We start from the raw sequence: 20,118 nt of genomic DNA, 5'->3' as shown, positions 1-20,118 counted from the left end.
TGTCTAGTCCAAGAGAGGGATTTTTACATCAACTTTGAATTGTGGGGCTATATGAAGAGTGAGAGGTACTAGGTCACCACTGACATCTTCATTTTGGCCCATGAAGGAGCACTTACAAAGACCACAGTGTGGTAAGCCAGCTGTAGGATACTGCCACTCTGTCATAGTGGGCTTCATAGAACCCTCACAGGAGTTCTGGCTGGCCTGGCAAGGACAGAAGGGTGCTTTTACCATGGAGAGAAGGAGATGGTGGGATGCATGCACAGTTCTCTTGCTGCCACTACAGTAAGGGGACCAGTTTGTGGAAGGATGCAGCACTGGGATAGGAAATGATAGAGTTGGAGAGGTGCCTGGTCACCAACACCAATGATCCATCCCTCTGCAGACTGGAGAAATGCAGGAAGTTTATGGCCCTTGGTGACCACCATGCCTGTGATACATTCATTCATATGGTCATGTGCCAAAGTGCTTCAGAGAATAGATCATGTGGCTCTTCTATGCATTACAGAAGAGGAGGGTTTCCAAAAACTTTCTCTGCCTCCTGGCAGAGGATGGCGTTCCCTTTTATAGATCCAGAGGTGACTGGGAAAGAGAAAGGGCTTTTTACACTGATCTGTTCTCTCTGGATCTGACAAATGATGAAACTTGCGAGGTCCTTTGGGATGAACTTCCAAGTGTCAGCACAGGTGACTAGGTCCAACTGGAGCTTCCTCTCACTCTGTCTGAGCTGTTGAAAGTCCTCCATAGGATACTCTCCAATAAATGTCCAGGTATTGATGGACTGACCCGTTAGTGTTCTGAGATGTCCTCATTCCAGACATTCTCCGTGTCTCAACCCGAATCCATAGGGAGTGGAGCACTCCCCTTTCATGCAGATGGGCAGTGTTAGCTCTTCTGCCAAAGAAAGGGGATCTCAGTGATGTGAGGAATTGGTGCCCAGGATCACTATGCTGCACAACCTGAGCAGGCTACATACCACGCAGCTGGTCTGTCGCTGAGCCTTACCCAGCGAATATCTGCACACATTCCTGCTCCACAAGGTCATAATGAAGACCATCTTACTGTGGCTGAAGGTTGTGCTGGCAGTATTGATCCACCCCAACCAGACCTATGTCGTCTCAGGTCAGAGTATTTTTGATAACTCATTTCTGGTCTGGGCTGTGCTACATCTGGTATGTGTGGAGTGGTCTTCTGGCCAGGGAAAGGGTATCCCATGGAAACTCTGCTGGTGTTCAGATTTGGTCTCTGCACTGAGGGGTTCTTTCAGGTGCTGCACAGCTCTGTGAAGTCTTGGGTCAACCTCAACAGGGACCTGACCTAACTTGTCATCATCCAGGGAGTGTCAGGGCTCTCCTCTGTCCACACAACTTTACACCCTTGCCACTGAGCCCCTCCTCTGTCTCTTCCTTGGCAGATGATCAGGTAGGTGCTTCAGGAGCCAGACTGATAGTGGTAATGTTGGCCTATGCAAACAACATGCCCCTTGTGTCTCAGTACACAGAAAATCTGGTGAGAGTGTATGCCTGCATGTTCATCTACAGAGCGACCTCCTCCAGCAGTGTCATCTGGGTCAAGAGTTTTCCCCTGATGGTTGGGAATGGGTTCCCTCCCACCTATGCTTTGTACTATTCAGTGGGACACACATCCACTACTTTCTCTCATTATCCATATTTCTGTCACTAATCCCTCCCCACTTGTCAATTGGACTGAACTGGAGTCCAGGATATCTGACCGGTTGCAGTCAGGGCCTGGACTTTTCCAGTCTGCCTCTCAGTGGTAGGACACTGGTGATTAAATAACTGATCCCATCTATACTTTGGCACCAGCACAAAACCCTGAGCTCACTCCTGAGTAATGTGGCTAATACCAGAGGAAAGTCTTGGATTTCTTCTGGCCAGAGAAGCACTGGATCTCCTCAGTTGGTCTCAGCCTCCCTCTGGGAGAGCGTGGAAAGGGCCTGGTATGTGTACAAAGCTCTCTTACATCAACTGACAGGTCTCCCTTGACACCTCTCTGAGCTGCTGGTCTTTTACCAAGACTTGGAAGCTGGTCTATATAACAAGGTCTATTCAGGCTGTCAGGGGCAAGGGCTTCCTTGCCTAACCCCTCATACCCAACCCCTACCTTTGTGTGCAAGTGATGGAGTTTCCTCTTAGTGTTCTAAAGTTTGGTCCTGGTTGGCATCACCAGAGTAGGGTCGTTTCTACACTGCAGCTGAGAGTGAGCCTCCCAGCCCAGGTAGACAAACTCTCACTAATGGAGCTCAAGTTAGCATGCTAAAAATAGTAGTGTGGATTTTGTGGCTCGGCTGGAGCTTGGGCTTTCAAGCAGAATGGGTCAGGAGACTTGAGAACCCAAGATCCAGCCTGAGCCACAGTGTCCAAACTGCTATTATTGCACACTAGCTCAAGCCCCATGAATGCAAGGCTGTCTACATGAGCTGGGAGGCTTGCTCCCAGCTATAGTGTAGACATACCTATAGAGTTCAGTTGGTGGAACTGGGTGGACTGAACTGTGCTTGTCCAGTACGTGGGACTGCTCATCCCTTCATCTCCCACTGTGCTTCTGAAAATGAAGCTTCCCTGTCCCACACCTCTTGCTTATGTTGAGCAAGTCTTGTGAGAGAGTGCTCCCCACCAATCTGTATCCCCTGGCCCTCTCGAGCTTGATGTTAGGCCACTGTCAGGCCTCCAGCACCCTACCCAAGTATGAGATCCAGAAAGTCTGTCTCTGTGCTACACTTTGGGAATATCGATACATACTCATGCTCCTCACTGTATTTACAGCCCTCTAATCCTACCATGATCCCAAGTGTCAGGATCTGTCACCTCTATATAAGAGCTAAGGTCTCTGGTGGGCCAGCCTGTATTCCACTTTGGTTCCACAGTGTGCCAGGGACATCAGTTGGTGGCTCCTGTGTGGAGTGGGGTTGTGAGCACGGCCATGGATTTGATGTGGTTTACAGATTTCCCCTGCTCCCTGAATCTTGCTGTGGGAAGGAAACCCTGGCACACACTTATCTACAGTGCAACAAGTTGCAGCCTCTCTTCTGCTGACACCTCCTCCAAAATGTGTTACTAAAATTTGGCTGCACTTTTTCATACCCCATCCATGATGTCCCTACAAATATTCAGGGTCTCCTCCTCAGCCTCCTCCTGGCACTGGCCCAAATGACCATTTTGCAGGTCTAGGAGGAAGACGAATGGAGGGGCTCTCCCTGTCACTCTGGGGCCTTTCTCTGAGCACTCATTCTAGCATGTATCTGGGCAAAGTTCCTTGGAGGGGGATCCATTCAAAACCTTGATTCCTTCTTAGAGCAGTGGGGATTGTCTGATGTTCCCTTCTGGATCCCTTGTTTTGACCCCCCTTCTTTTCCTGTATTAATTTCTCTAGCTATTTAGCTGAATATTGTGCCCCCCCCTTCTGTTGATGGGGAAACCTCGTTGTTTCTCTGCCCCCTAGGCTGGAGGAGGAGGTGGTGGTGGATGCACTGGAGCCGATTCAGCATCCAGCCAGCACCCCCAATACCTGTGATCTCACAGTACACAGCAGCAGCATATGGGCTTTCCAGATACTAAGAAACGCACAAGACCAAGGGGGCCCGGTCACTGTTGCCTGATTAACAGGCATCTCATTCACCCAATATAATGGGAAAGCCCAAGTAAGAGGAGGACAGGCGCTTGGCTCCAGTTTGCAGGAAGCACTGCCTGACCCTTGCAAACTGGCTGCTGCTGCCCTGCACTGTGCCTGGGAGGAGCTGAAGCCATTCAGTGCAGAATGCCTGCCAGCGCCGATGCTAATCTTTAGCTCTTGCAGTGGGGGTCTTTTCACTAGGTGAAGTCCACTTAAAATCCCATGCTAGACTCAGAGGCAACCAGATTCTGTGGCTATTTATATACACCCAAGCTCCCTGTCAGCCTGTCTTTGTCCATGCACTGCCTAGATATGTTGCTTAAGGGAACTGGGATCTGAGAGGGCAGGATTGCCCAAAAGACCATGCATTTTACTGACCCCTGCTTTCTTGGGATGAAGGGAGCAGTGATTGCCCCTTACCGCATTTCTTGGCTGCGTCCCAAGAGCTACTTTCCTTGCTGTACTTCCCTGTTCAATGCCTAGTCAACATGCTTTCTGTGCAGGACAAGTCATGTCGTCTACCAGGCACAGAAAAATAAACTGCTGCTGCAAATCGATGATAGGGCCCATCTCCTGCCCTCACATACTGTCCTTAGGGCATGCTCCAGTCTCCTGGCAGCCAGCTAAATGTCAGCAGCAGGTCCCATCTGAGGAGTCCACAGAAATCCAATCCTTCTCCCGTTGCACATAAACATTAGCTCTGATATAACCAGATGAACTAAATTGGAAGCTGAACTAATAATATGTGGCTGTCACATCTCTAGAGATCACTGAAAAGCAGTAAACACTTTCCCCATACTCAGTGTTGGCTTTCAAAAATTTTGCAAAGTAAGTAATAGTCTTTGCTTCCAATTTTGGCAGCCTGAATATCTCAAATAAAATAGAGAGACGGAAATACTTTTTAAAAGGGGGGGGGAAAGTCATTGGCGTGAGAGTTGGAATTTTTCAATACCCTAGAACATCAAGTTTGAATTCCCTTAGAGCCAGCTCAGCCCTTTGCCCTTCTGGGGTAGATAAGCTAGGCACCATACAGTTTGCTTTGGGGGTGGAGATCCTTCAGATGAGAACTTAACAACCAGGAGCTTGTCTTCTCTGTATGTACAGAGTTAGACCCAAACCAAAAGCTCCGAACTTTACATGGAGGTGAAGGAAGTAAGGCAAACAGTAGGGTTCAAAATCCAAACCTTGATGCGTAATTTACAAATACCCCATGATATTATAATAGGTAAAAACAAAACTCCAAACTGAACATATACATCAAAACTTTGCAGAGGTTGTAAACTGGATCTGAAGTTTGCAGCTTGGTCCATCTCTTGTGGACACTAAAACCCCTAATGTATTTTTGTATCTTTGTCAGTATCTTTGACTAAAATTCTATCCTCTCACTGTGGTGGAAGGTTGCTGCATTTCAGTGGTGGTGTATGAATGCATATAGTTTGTCAAGTGCTTCTGGGTCATTCAAAATAAAAGGCATTATATAAATCTAAAAGATAATTATGTACATTTTTCCCAAGTGAGCACATTTTGAACTCTGAACCTTCTGTGTTTCATGAACCCTCCAAAACCAACAAAATCATGACTGAGTGGAAAAAAGTAGGGAAAGGGGCAGAGTTGCTCTTCTGAAAAAAAGCAAATCCAACAGTTAGTGAAATCTGTTTAAATTATCACCTTTATTAGGCAATATCCTTGCTAAACAACCCAAATAGCTAGAGCCCTGAAAATCTGCGGATATCCTCTTTATATCCGCGGATATCTAGATGCAGATATCCATAGACCATGCTTGCTGATCGGATGCAGTTACAAATTTTGTGTCTGCACAGGGCTCTACAACTAAGCCCAATGTACAAGGTATAATCCTGCCCCACCTTAATTAGAAAACTTCTGTTGAGCATCCAGTTTTTGTCAAATCCTTTTGGCTGTGCTAAGGACAGGTTCATAAGTTAAAAGGTACAGGACCGAAACAGTATTAAAACAGATTCTTTTCACAGTTAAACAGAAAATTAGGTGCCCTAAAATATTTTTTTAAAAATCATCCCTTTGAGTATATTGTTTTATTTAATGTCTAGGTTACATTATTATCTCCCAATTCTTCATGCAGTTTGCTGCTTGGGATGTACGTCAGGACCAGAATTTCAAATGGCCCAGAATCAAGTGCTCAGCAGGTATTGGGTTAAGGAAGAGTTCACCTTTTGTCCTTAAACCTTGAGGCAGTTTCTTTTTGTTAGCAAGGGAATACTGAGAAAAGTATTATCAATTCTTGACGATATACCAAAGTTTTATATCATAAGTAGGGCTCGACTTAAATTGCGGAGAAATCACACAATTTTCATGGGTTGGTCATGGCATAAATAGCAAAATTTTGCAGCTCTGTTACACATCCACAAAATTTGCTATTTATGCTATGACCAACCCATGACAAACATGGGATTTCTCTGCAGCATTTCTCAAACTAGGGGCCTGCACCCAAGGGGAGGTTGCAAGCCTATTAGAGGGTCATGGTATTGCTACCCTTACTTCATTGCTGCTGGAGGACGGCATTGCCTTCAGAGCTGGCACCCGGGGCAGCAGCCCCCACTCTCTGCTCTGCCTTCAGAGCTGGGCGGTTGGAGAGCAAATTTCATGAGAGAGACCAGATTTCACGGTCTGAGATGCAAATTTCACAGCTGCAAATTTGGTGGACCCCTAATCATAAGAGCTCCATTCTTGAAGACAATCTGTCCATACTGCTACTGTTTTCTTCAACTAAATTTATTTATTTTTCATTCCATTTTTGAATAATAACAGCAGAGAAGTAGAAATATATAGTGAGGAAAGGTTTCAGAGTAACAGCCGTGTTAGTCTGTATTCGCAAAAAGAAAAGGAGTACTTGCGGCACCTTAGAAGTACTCCTTTTCTTATAGTGAGGAAAATAGCAGCAGAGTCTGAACGCTGAGATTTCTTCAAGAGGGCTCTATTATAATTACTACCTTCAGAGAACAAAAGTACTTAGTCACAGCTATGATTAAACATTTAGAAATGTGTTTTCCCCCTCTCTGGCTGCTGCTATCAAGTATCACTTGATTATTCAGAAATCCAGTTGAACGGCTTTACACTAGGCACAGGTTGCCAATATATTATCAGGGAGTTCCTGCAAAAATGTTCCCCATTAGAGCGTGATAAACCTTATATTCCAGGGGTGTAAGTGCTTGAGGAGAAGTGGGGAATCCATTCATTTTCCCATTAAAAAATGCATTTTAATCATAATTAAGGCTTCTTGTTGTCATGTTAAAAAACATGGCTTAGTCAGCAAAAAATGCAAAAGTCACGATTTAGGTTTTAAAAGTGTATAGTCACCGGTCTCATTATTTGATGCAGAACACACAAAATAATGTAATGGCCAAGCCCAGGCTCCTAGAATGGGAGCACTTCACCATCTGCAGGAGGCAGGCAGTGGGAATAAGTGGTGTCTGACAGTGCAGTTAGCTCTTGAGCAGTATTTTTATGCAATCTACAGATAAGATGCTTCTGGCAGGGATTATTAATCAATATCTAGAAAAGAGACAACCCCTGCTAGAAGCAGGGGAACTCACCTCAACCTTCCCTTTATTTTGATGTGGAATGTTAACAATGGGCTCGTGAGGGCCTCTCCTAGCTTCCTCTCTAGCACAACACTGAATGGCAGAATTTGCCATGGTCAGATTTGTCAACCTAACGGGGGGTCACATGCAAAAGTGTCATAGTCAAAGCATTGCTAGGTGCTCTAATATCCATTCCTTATTAAGTGGGTTCTAGCCTGTGCCTGCTGGGGGGGAAGATACCAGCAAAAGGAGGACACTCAGGCCTAAGAATAGTAAACTATGCTTTATTGAAGGAAGGAAGAACTTACGCTCCAATCTGCCTGGGGATCCCCTAGGACGCGCAGAGGGGCTGCAGGGGATTCTAGCCGTTCGGGACAGCTGACCAGGTAGGACTCCGCCAGGGGGGGGAGTCCTCTGCAGTGCTATATTCTCCACGCTTATCTCGGGGTTACATGGGGTCAACAGCTGGCTGCATTCTTATATGTACAATTTATGCTTATTACATAAACTGACTCTTTTACAGGCAAAAATATGCTGAGCTATGCTACAATGTCTTTTGGCAGGGTCTGTCGGACAAAGTTCATTGAAACTGCCTGCATTCTTCGCTTACATCCAGTCACATACTGAGTCCACCACTTAGCTCCTCGCCAGTCTTCCGCAACCTTGCTCCTATATAGCCCACAAAAGCTTATGCCCAAGTAAATGTGATAGTCTCTAATGGGCCACAAAGACTCATCGTTATTCCTTACTCTGTTACACAAGACAGTCTCTCTATGCATTGCATAAATGCAAATTGCATCTTTCGACAACCAGAAGCTAAAGGTCTCAACAAACTCTCAAGTGCACACTCTCCCGTGAAACCAAGGCACTTTCATGAGCTGTGATCCAATGCAGTCCCTGCCAGAAATACACCCACCCTTCCAATAATTTCAGTAGACATATTGCAAATTTACACTGCTGCAACTGATATCAGAATCTGGCTCTGAAAGTCCAGTGAATGCCCACTCAGCCATTCCTGCCTGCTTACGTGAGTTTTCTGCTTCTCACATGATGATAATGATAGAGGATCACAGAGTTGTTTTCATCTAATACTTAACAAGGAAATTTATTAGAATAAGGGAGCCATTACTGTCCCTAAAGCTACTCTGTCTCTCTTCCCCAACTTCCTCTTGAAAGACCTTGCCCTTAGAACAGCATCCTGAAAAGCGGTTGCCTAGGGTCCTGCTGATTCATGCACAGTCAGAGCCTTAACTACGAAGCTTGATAAGGGCGCTAGGACCCAGCAGAAACCAAGGCCAAATTAGGGAAGGAACTGTTTGTTCCTATCACCCTCCTCCTCTTCCTTGTGGTTGCTTCCCCCACCCTGTCTGCAAGGCAGAGAGAGTAGCTCCTCCCTGCCCTGGATATGGCTCAGCTCCTGTATAAACTGAGCAGCTTCAAGGAGCTGGGGAACCAACCGCAGCTTCCTAGAGCAGTGCTGTTCAAGCTCCAGTCCCAAGTATTATGCAAGCAGGGAGAGGGAAGGGAAAAGCCCACCTCAGCAGCAGCACCATCACCACCTCCTCACTCAGGACTAGCAATCAACCCCACTCCACCATCACTCCACATACACACTCTGCAGGTGTACCACTCTGTGCCCCTAGTGCTCACCCACAGCACCCCTTGACACCATCAGCCATCCCCACATCCCCCACCTTGTAAAATCTGCATGTAACAAAATATGGCCAAATAGTTGTCTCATGTTCTAAATCCCACAATTCTTTGTACTCAAAAGGGACTGTGGGAGATGATGGGGCACAAGATTTTTTTGGTGCATTTATGGGTTGTGGACCTAAAAGGCATGATCTTAACAACTTCCTGAGTCCCCTGCTGCCTGGTTTCCCATTACAGTTTTAAAGAAACAGTACACACAACCTCACACAGCCACAAATTCGGTGATGCTGATGTGCAGGGTGGAATGAGACTGTGGATTTTCCTGCTTCTTCATCCTTGTTATTTTTTATAACATTGCTTCCTTATATCACCACCTTAGAGTAACTGAAACATATTATCTCACATATAATCAAGATAATAAGCATATTCTCTCATTTAATGGCTTCTGTGCCCTGGGGGGTGGAGGAATGAGGGAACAGGCCAGCAATGGGATAAAGCCTGTGCAGCAGTCATGGAGGCTCAGTAGATACAATAAATAAGGTATAAAACGGGAATATTTTTGCTGTCTCCAGGTGGCTAGCAGCAGCCCAAAAGTCTGGGAATGATAGAAAGTGCCTTGCAGCTCCTTTTTAAAACAAAAAACAAAATAAAAATTAAGATTGGCTTCTAAAAATCTCCCCAAATAAGTGGAAATCTTATTCCAGTTTCTGGAAATTATTATAAATGGTGGTGGCAAATCTTTTAAAAAGTTAAACATAAAAAAGAAGCTTACAAGAAGTGGAGGATTGGACAAATGACCAGGGAAGAGTATAAAAATATTGCTCGGGCATGTAGGAATGAAATCAGGAGGGCCAAATTGCACCTGGAGCTGCAGCTAGCAAGAGATGTTAAGAGTAACAAGAAGGGTTTCTTCAGGTATGTTGGCAACAAGAAGAAAGCCAAGGAAAGTATGGGCCCCTTACTGAATGAGGAAGGCAACCTAGTGACAGAGGATGGAAAAAGCTAATGTACTCAATGCTTTTTTTGCCTCTGTCTTCACAAACAAGGTCAGCTCCCAGACTGCTGCGCTGGGCAACAAAGCATGGGGAGTAGGTGGCCAGCCCTCTGTGGAGAAAGAAGTGGTTAGGGACTATTTAGAAAAGCTGGACGTGCACAAGTCCATAGGGCCGGATGCGTTGCATCTGAGAGTGCTAAAGGAGTTGGCGGCTGTGATTGCAGAGCCATTGGCCATTATCTTTGAAAACTCATGGCGATCGGGGGAAGTCCCGGACGACTGGAAAAAGGCTAATGTAGTGCCCATCTTTAAAAAAGGGAAGAAGAAGGATCCTGGGAACTACAGGCCAGTCAGCCTCACCTCAGTCCCCGGAAAAATCATGGAGCAGATCCTCAAGGAATCAATCCTGAAGCACTTACACGAGAGGAAAGTGATCAGGAACAGTCAGCATGAATTCACCAAGGGAAGGTCATGCCTGACTAATCTAATCGCCTTCTATGATGAGATTACTGGTTCTGTGGATGAAGGGAAAGCAGCGGATGTATTGTTTCTTGACTTTGGCAAAGTTTTTGACACGGTCTCCCACAGTGTTCTTGTCAGCAAGTTAAAGAAGTATGGGCTGGATGAATTCACTATAAGGTGGGTAGAAAGTTGGCTAGATTGTCGGGCTCAACAGGTAGTGATCAATGGCTCCATGTCTAGTTGGCAGCCAGTATCAAGTGGAGTGCCCCAAGGGTCGGTCCTGGGGCCGGTTTTGTTCAATATCTTCATAAATGATCTGGAGGATGGGGTGGATTGCGCTCTCAGCAAATTTGCGGATGATACTAAACTAGGAGGAGTGGTACATACGGTGGCAGGTAGGGTTAGGATACAGAGGGACCTAGACAATTTGGAGGATTGGGCCTAAAGAAATCTGATGAGGTTCAACAAGGATAAGTGCAGGGTCCTGCACTTAGGACGGAAGAATCCAATGCACCGCGAGAGACTAGGGACCGAATGGCTAGGCAGCAGTTCTGCAGAAAAGGACCTAGGGGTGACAGTGGACGAGAAGCTGGATATGAGTCAACAGTGTATCCTTGTTGCCAAGAAAGCCAATGGCATTTTGGGATGTATAAGTAGGGGCATTGCCAGCAGATCGAGGGACGTGATGGTTCCCCTCTATTCGACATTGGTGAGGCCTCATTTGGAGTACTGTGTCCAGTTTGGGGCCCCACACTACAAGAAGGATGTGGAAAAATTGGAGAGAGTCCAGCGAAGGGCAACAAAAATGATTAAGGGTCTGGAACACATGACTTATGAGGAGAGGCTGAGGGAACTGGGATTGTTTAGTCTGCAGAAGAGAAGAATGAGGGGGGATTTGATAGCTGCTTTCAACTACCTGAGAGGTGGTTCCAGAGAGGATGGTTCTAGACTATTCTCAGTGGTAGAAGAGGACAGGACAAGGAGTAATGGTCTCAAGTTGCAGTGGGGGAGGTTTAGGTTGGATATTAGGAAAAACTTTTTCACTAGGAGGGTGGTGAAACACTGGAATGCGTTACCTAGGGAGGTGGTGGAATCTCCTTCCTTAGAAGTTTTTAAGGTCAGGCTTGACAAAGCCCTGGCTGGGATGATTTAATTGGGGATTGGTCCTGCTTTGAGCAGGGGGTTGGACTAGATGACCTTCTGAGGTCCCTTCCAATCCTAATATTCTATGATTCTATGATTATGTATGATCAATAAAGCTGGTTGAAATTTTTCGATCGACATTGTTTTTTCACAAAAAATTGGGTTTTCGACTAATTAATTTTTCACAAAAAGCATCTGTTTTCCATGGAAAATTTCATCAAATTTTGAAAGTTTCTTCAAAAAAAGAATGCTTGAAAAATGAAATAGTTTGACAAAAGCTCAAAATATTTAGGATTTTGGACAATATTTTTGGTATGGAAATTTCTGCAAAAAATTGAAAATTTCCATAGAAATTATCAACAAAAACTTTTTTTTCATTTACAGTTTGCAAGACTGTTTCAGGATTTTTTGAATGATTTAAGGATATTTCTTTTCCACTTTTTCATAATTGTAGTTGTGCCACAAAGTAACAATACCTAATGAATATTCTTTTCTTTTTGCCAGAGGGAGAAAGGAAGGACTTGTCAACAGGCTTTTAGGAATCTGTAGTTCTCAATCCACACCCGTGAGAGATTGTCACTGCCTGCCCTGTAACCTTGGGTTCTTTGTCCAAGTTATCCTCTTCATATTATGTATTATATTGCTCTGCTGCTGTAGCTCCCTTGTCTGGACACTCCCAGCCAGCACACAAGCATGCATAGAGTGTCTGTGTGATAAGCAGCCCTGGACCAGCAATTCTGATCCCAGTAACCTGCTTGTTACATCCAGCTATACTCTGGTATCCACCAGCTTTTTGATTACACCTCGCAAGATGATCCCAATACCCTCCAGTCCTGACTTTTCTCAAAATCATGTACTCTGCAACATCCTGCCCTTTCCTGGACCATTCAGAGGAATAATAAGGTTCATTTGCTCCTCTAAAGAGACAAAATGCACAGCTTATCTCTTTAACTGGCGTTCACAATCACTTCAGTTCAGACCCAGCATTGAGTTAGTTGAGATTAAAAGTAAAACAAGTTTATTAACAAAAAGAAATAGGTTTTTAAATGAGTTCAAGTACAAAGGATAGAGTTAGAAATGGTTACAAGCAAATAAAAGTGAAAAATGCTTTCTAGAGACTAAGCCTTGACAAAACCACAGTCCTGGTTCAAAGTCAGATACTTACCATACTATCTTCCAGCAAGATGGCTGACCACCCCTCTTGGCAGCATCTCCCACAAAGTCCAAAGTGCTCAGTTCCTTTGTCTTGCAAGGTGAAAGATAACTTGGGGTTCTTTGCCCTCCCTTTTATAGTTCAGTGAACATTTGAAATCAATTCTTCTGAAGGTTACTCCCCAAAATAAAATTCATTCAAGCTGTGAGGAAGGATACATGGAGTCTGCTTGTGAAGGCAATTCCATGTTGGTTTCCTCCTGCACTGGTGTTTACTAAAATGCAAATGAATGGCCACTTGAAGAGATTGCTAATCAACTCTCATTACACCTGGCTAGAGACATTGGCCTGTTCTTTGTCTGGGAGAAGCCTGTTTACCCACTGCCCAGACTTGTCTGGCAAACATATTTTAGTTCCATGTTTCCTTCATATTTGTATGGTCCCTTGGGTGTTTACCGTACGCAAGAATATTAATGTTCAGTGTGTTATTAGTTTTCCAATGAAACCTTACATGATACATTAATGAACTGGGGCACACTGAGCTGGACAGGTCAACTGAAACTCACTACCAGATATCAGTGAGTCCCTTTCCCTCTTGCATTGAAAGTGTGCTGCAGTCACCTCTTCAAGTTGTAGCCAAAGAGTGGTGAGTACCAGGGTGGGGCTGTTGTGTTGTAGGAAGGCTGGTGGGGTTAAGGCGCTGAAGCAGGGCTGAAGAGCACACACAGACTCAGGATACTGCATGTTGGTTAGCTGGCTGTTGGTGTCCAGGTTGCGAGCCACAGCAGCCAAGCAGTTAAGGCACCCTGGGCTACAGGGCAGAATCCCTTACTGGTTATGGGTTGTATCCCAGAACATGACAGAAGCCTACTTGTTTTTTCTATAGGGAGACAATAACAGACTAGATTCAATGCCAGCAAACATGCAGGTTTGCTACTTTGTCCCTAAACTTTCTCCAGCAACAGTTCAAGTCATTAGTAAAAAATCTTAGAAAAATTATCTAAAGACACGTCACAGTATAATACATTTAAGAAGTAAACACGAGATTTGAATCCCATGTTGTCCAAGTTATATTCTTCATATTACAGATCAGTTTTCTCTTTAATTAATTAATTAATTAATTAACTTAGGCATTTGGATAATATTTAGATACAAATGCTTTCACAGGAGCCTATACATTCACAAGGAGCTTATGCAGGTTGCTAGCTATGTAATCAATAGCTGTCTACTGAAATAAAATTAGTTCAAATTATCTTATGTTTCTTGTAAATGTTTGTTTAGTAACCTTTTGCATTGCAGAACTATGCAGCTGAAAATAAAGGGAAATGAGGAAATCTGGGAGTTTTCATTTAGCTAAAACTGTACATGTGTTTCTGAGGAGACAAAAAAATTACCAGATATAAATGACCAATAGCATATTAATCTTGCTGATTGTATTTCGTGTTCTCAGCTCTTTTTCAGCAATATTTTTTGCAATGCCAGCCATCCAGTAGGCTCCTCAGAACATTTAATTAGACTTTTTTTCTACATAAATATTTTCTTTGTATATTAAAATAATTAATTGGGACAGGCCCACTGGGGGTTGAGATGAACTTAAAGGAGGCAGATATGTGTGACCAAGTGACCTTTTCCTGTCCTACAAGTCCCTATGCTCTCACTGTGCTTGAAGGGACACTGTCAAAATAGCTAGGCCTTAAAACTTTAACCCGCATTGACAAGTTGTTCGACATAGTAAGTCTTACCTTAAAGATTACAGCAATTGTTTTGCTTGCTTTGTTTAAACAATCTTTGCTGAAGGCTCTACAATATATATTTATTCTGTCTATGTAGATAGCTATCTTTAAATGCCCACTGTACTCTATGACACGTTAAACACAAATTGATGTGCACTTGCTTTCCTGGGAAAGAAATTAGGTGGTAGGCCAAGTTTTCTTCAGTTTCTAGAGAGCATGAATCCATAATACAACTAAGTAATCACTTTACAGGTTTATGATTAGTGTCCACTGTTTTTGGCCCAGTCATATACTTCTATTTCAGTTGGTGATATTCAGATCTGGTGTATTACTTAAATAAAAGGAACAAGAGTACGAACTTTGTTAGTCCTACAAAAGGGCATGGTTTTACATTTGTTTCATAGTTTTATTGTTTCTCAGAATAATGAAGAATTAGTCTTATTCTTAATGCAATATAATACTATTGAGCAAATGCTCAAGAAGGAGTGTGAGTCTAAGCAAACAGTACAAATATGTTTGTAGTCAGAGACAACCTGTGCCTGCTGATAGTGGGAGGCAGAGTCAGGGCAGCCAGCTTCAGCAGTGTTACTGAGCATGCTCAGTCCGTATAAGCATGTTCAGACAAGCCAAACAGCAAATCTGGGGAGGCACATGACCCTGCATGCCCCTCTCCTCCACACACATCACCTCTGTTTGTAGTGTGATCGTTTCTTTTTATTCACTCTAGTCTGGTTTACTGTAAGAAGTGTTTCTGTCAAGAAGTATATACTGTTATATATAACAGTTTTCAAAACTCTGTTAATTTAGCACTCGTGGGTGCGAATGGGCTTCATTTGTGCTCGGAGAATGACCAGAGGGTTAGTTGCTGATCGCACAAGTCTTGCTAACCTGTAAGGCATTCCGGTGGCAAGTTCCCCTGCATAAAATCAATCTAAACATTTTCTTGACGACTGCAATTCAACATAAATAAAACCTGTCCCATTAGTCACCTAAACCCTAATCCTACAAAGAGAACCACATTGGGGAACGCTTGTGGCTGTTTAGCGCTCTGCTGATTTCAGCGGGACGTTGCATGAGTACAGACATCTCTGACCCCACGTTTCTGGATCAGGTGCTGGGCCTTCGAGGTGTACTTTACCTTTTGATGCTCAAAGGAAATTCCTGCTATTAGATTAATTCCTACAATTAATGGGAGCTGAGTGATTAATATTTAGCAAATAATTTATTTGAACAAATGTTGCTATATTTCGAAATAATGTGTTTGCCTTAGTATGTAGATCTGAGTGAATAATTTTCAAATATAATAATTTGTCTGGAACATTTCATTGTTATTTTCTAAATAAAACATTCCTTTTTTTTCATTATTTACCTAACTCTTGGGAAAGTTAATGCCTATACCTGTTCTGTGGACAAAGTCTCCAATAATCCAGGGTGGGGGGGGGGGGAGATTTCATGCAGCCTCTCTTTTTACATGCAGAGAAAACTTGCACATTCACCCATTTGCACATGCTAAACATGCACTTATGAATGTACATAGGGTAGTCAGATCCACAGTTACAAGACTTATGTGCACAAATGGCCATTCGCATAGGCAAATTCATATTTTGACATAAATATTTTATGAACTCACAAAGCAGGAGAGAGCTGAAAATGTCCCTTGGTGTTAAAATAATTATTTTATTTTTTTATTCGAATCTAACAGATATCTGTTTTTAAATCTTCCATTAATAGTGTTTATAATTAATTATAGGCTCATTCTGGTTCAAATTTATTCCTGTGTGCCTTCTAGGCTATATAATTGCAGACACTGTTCTTACTTTCAGGTCTTATTTTCTCTTGATATGACTCACAAGTTGTTCTTGTTTTCCCTTGAAAGTCTTGCTTGCTATGCATGACAAGTCTTGAGAGTCTGTCCAACAAGACAAACTAAGGTGTCAAGACTTTCTATCATTTGTAACAACATTACATTGCTGCATCACAGTGCAAGTGATGACATTACACTGATACCTCATCAGTTCACAATGCTTAATTTTTAATTAAAATATCACTATACATCATATTATATCAAAATGCCAAAATATTAAAACACAATGTTGCAAATCCAGTCATGATGCATTGCTTTGTGGGAGGATAATGTGAGCCCTGGAAGTCTAAAGTCATGGTCCCTACAACAAAATCAGGCAAGCTCAGGATAAATAAAATGAAAAAAGATAACCCTAGTTTGCTACTTCCATTGCACACATTACCAGGCAATTTCCAGGACATTACACAAATCTTCATGTTTATTTATTATTTTTGCTATTTATTATTTTTGCATCTCAGAGACTATTTTATATAACCCTAATGTTATTTAGCAGAAGGTGGATTTAAAAAGTATAGTTTGTTTTTAAACAAATATTGCAACATAAGAAATATAAATTCTGATCTGAAGTACAATTAAGAAATACACATCAGATACATTTTAATAGGATGTATTTGAGGATGTGTTTACAGTAGTGCATTGGTGGTTCAGTGGTAGAATTCTCGCCTGCCACGCGGGAGGCCCGGGTTCGATTCCCGGCCAATGCAACTGGCCTTTTGCCCAGGACTAAATTCAATTTTAAAACTGTAATTAAAATCCACTCGTTCGCTCTGTTTTCACCGCTGTCTCCCTACAAGCGGCACCTCACCGCCAAAAACCAGACCTCACCAGAAATTTTTGCTACGATATTTTCAATATCCCCATTATTTGGCCTGGACTGGGAAGGACAGACACCAGCTCGGGGGGTTTGAGGGAGCCCGAAGGCAGCTGGGGGGGAACTGGATCAGCCCGGTGCTTGGAAACAATTATTTTTAATAAGGAAAAACAAAAACGGCTGGAGATGCCGGGGATTGAACCCGGGACCTCACACATGCGAAGCGCGCGCTCTACCACTGAGCTACATCCCCCAGCTGTCCTCGTGAGTCCCGCCAGGCCTATGCATCGTTCCCAAGGCCTGGCTCGCCCTGCACCAGCACCAGGCTCCCCCGCCCCCCCCAGGCTCGTGCCTGGCCGCGGCTGCTGCGCTCGGCGCGCCCACAGCGTCGCTGCCCGCCCCCGTCAGCGCTCGCGGCAACGTCCCAGGCCAGGCGCGGGAACCGCCCGGGCGGCTCTGTCTGCAGCTGCGCCTTTGGCCCAGAGTCAGCGAGCCCCGCTCGGCCCCGGCGACCCCGCCGCTCCGGGGCTGCCCAGCGCTGCGGGCTCGGCGCTGGCAGGAGCCTTCCTAGGAGCGGGGCAGTGGCGCGAGTGGCCCCAACGGACCCTGGGGCAAGAAGGGGCGGGCGGGGGAAGCCCTTCCTGACTCTGAAATCCGTCCCCGCAACCTGCCCCACCTGCCACCCATCCCGTCCCCACAGCCTCAAGCCGGCCCCTCCAGCTCCCCACACCCCCTGGCCACCTGCCGCAGTCCAGACCCCCCCTAACCTCTGGCCACTGGCCCCAATCCTCCCCCCTCCAGCTGCCCCACAGCCCCAGTTAGGAGAGGGGTAGACAAGAGCACTGTATAAATCCATGGAATGCCCAGGGGGCTCGAACCCCTGCCCTACAAGGAGGGAGACAAAAGAGCTGGGCGTTCTGATGGAGGTTTATAAACTCTGGAATGGCCTCCGGAAAGTGAATAAGGACGTATTATTTACCCCTTCACCTAACAAAAGAGTCAGGGGTCACCCAATGAAATGAATAGGCAGCAGGTTAAACACAAACATAAGGAAGTGCTTCCTCACACAAGGCACAATTTGTGGAACTCTTTACCAGGGGATGTTGTGAAGGCCAAAAGTATAAAAAAGAAATTAGTCAAGTTCATGGAGACTAAGCCCATCAGTGGCTATTTGACAAGATGATCAGGACTGCAACCCCATACTCTGGGTGTCCCAAAGCCTCTGACTGCCAGATGTTGGGATTGGATCACAAGGATGTATCACTTTATAATTGCCTTGTTCTGCTCATTCCCCCTGAAGCATCTGGCACTGGGCACTGTGGGAAGGCAGGATATTGGGCTAGATCAGTGGTTCTCTAACATTTGTGCTGGTGACCCCTTTCACATAGCAAGCCTCTGAGTGCGACCCCCCCCCCTTATACATTAAAAACAATTTTTAATATATTTAACACCATTATAAATGCTGGAGGCAAAACGGGGTTTGGGGTGACGGCTGACAGCTCGTGACCTCCCTGTAATAACCTCGCGACCCCCTGAGAGGTCCCGACCCCCAGTTTGAGAACCCCTGGGCTAGCTGGACCATTGGTCTGAGGCAGTATGGCCATTCCTATGTTCAGTCCAGCCCCTCCCAGTTTTCTACAGCGCTAATCTAACCGCCATCTTCCCTAGCTCCTGCCCAGCCCCTTAGCTCCAACCTAACTCCTCTCCAAATCCCCTGCACCTGCAGATCCCCAGTTCCTGTCTAACTTTACTTCAGGTTTGGGTTGCCAACTCTGAAGCTATTCTGGGAGATTCCCAGACATTATGTAATGTCATTTTCTTAAAATATCCTATTAAAATCTCCCAGATTGCTTTCAATAGTCACTGGGAGATGGATGCCGATTCCGGGAGACTCCAGCCCCAGGCCAATCCTGGAGGGTTGGCAACCTTACTTCAGGTCCCTTACAGCCCTTCTCATTCCCTTCCAGTTCTGATCCAGCTCCTCCCCCAGCTCTCCCTCAACCCCCTTCCAGTTTCCTTCAGTCCCTAGCCTTCAACTTCCCCAGCTCTGATTAAGTCACCACTCCAGCCCTTTTTAGATCCTCTCCTGGCCCCCATTCCCTGATCCAGCCCCCTGCTCAATTTCAGGTCCCTACAATTCCCCTTCAGCTTTCCACCATAGAGCTTTTCTCTAATCCCCAGATGCTCTCCCCATTCTCCCAGCTCTGATCCAGACCCCCTGAGCGCCACTCCAACCCTGTTTCCCCACCCTCCAGCTCCAATCCAGCAGCCCTGCTCTATCCAGTTGTGCTCCAACTCCCTCACCCCAGCTCCCTCTTTTTCCTCCTTTCCCAGTTCCTCTCCCGCCCCATGCAAAATGGCTGATAGTTTTGCCTTGTGCTTTGTCTTGGGATGGGGGTGTACCTGTCCTGTCTCTACTTCGACACACACACACCGTGCATATCCCCCAGTACTGCAATCCCCCCAAACCTTCTCCACTTGTCCTTGCCAGTTGCTCATGTCCAGTTGCTCATGGGGTTGTTCCAGCTAGAAGGACTCCCCATCCCAGGCACTCCCTGCCCCAGTAGGCCAGCAAGCCCCGCTCTCCACAGTGACTTCTCTCCACTGCGGTGTAGCTCATCTTCTTCCAAATTGGCAATGGCATGGACAGGGATACATGTCTGCAGCTAGACCCAAGCTCCACTGTTAGCAGCCCCCTGCAGCATCAGCACAGACAGCACACTCACACCCCAATTGCTGGACGCCTGGTTCTATCCACTGGAGGTAATCCATACAAACAATCTGGTTACATCTCCCGGCAGTGGGTGCACAGGCTTCCCGATACCTGCATCCCATCTACTACACTAGTTGGCAGTGCAATCCACTATATCACCAGACATGAGACAGTACCCTCCACCCTTGTCCTTCTGGACTCCTGGGTTCTAAAACAAACTCATAACCTTGTGGGCCCTGGTGCAACTCCACCACTTGCACCATTGTAGCAACTGAGCATGGGCTTCAGCCTCTAAAGACAGGTGTGCCTAAAGCTCTCTGGTTAAGTACCAAATAGCCTATGTTTCCCTTTGAGAAACTAGATCCTGAAAAATCCCTGCCAATATCAAAGAGTACTAGAGCAT

At 45.1% G+C, this 20,118-nt stretch overlaps 2 non-coding genes across 2 annotated transcripts; one reads left to right on the top strand and one right to left on the bottom strand.

The window, feature by feature from the left end:
- Window positions 1-16,824: 16,824 nt before the first annotated feature.
- On the top strand, window positions 16,825-16,895 carry TRNAG-GCC (transfer RNA glycine (anticodon GCC)). The gene has a single exon. It is a non-coding gene; the product is annotated as a tRNA-Gly (tRNA).
- Window positions 16,896-17,183: 288 nt separating this feature from the next.
- Window positions 17,184-17,255, bottom strand: TRNAA-CGC (transfer RNA alanine (anticodon CGC)). Its single transcript has one exon. It is a non-coding gene; the product is annotated as a tRNA-Ala (tRNA).
- Between the last annotated feature and the right edge of the window lie 2,863 nt (window positions 17,256-20,118).

Source organism: Caretta caretta, chromosome 11 (genome assembly GCF_965140235.1).
Source record: "Caretta caretta isolate rCarCar2 chromosome 11, rCarCar1.hap1, whole genome shotgun sequence".
NCBI lineage: Eukaryota > Metazoa > Chordata > Testudines > Cheloniidae > Caretta > Caretta caretta.
Note: the sequence above shows the minus strand (reverse complement) of the source record. Positions and strands in the feature narration are given on the sequence as shown.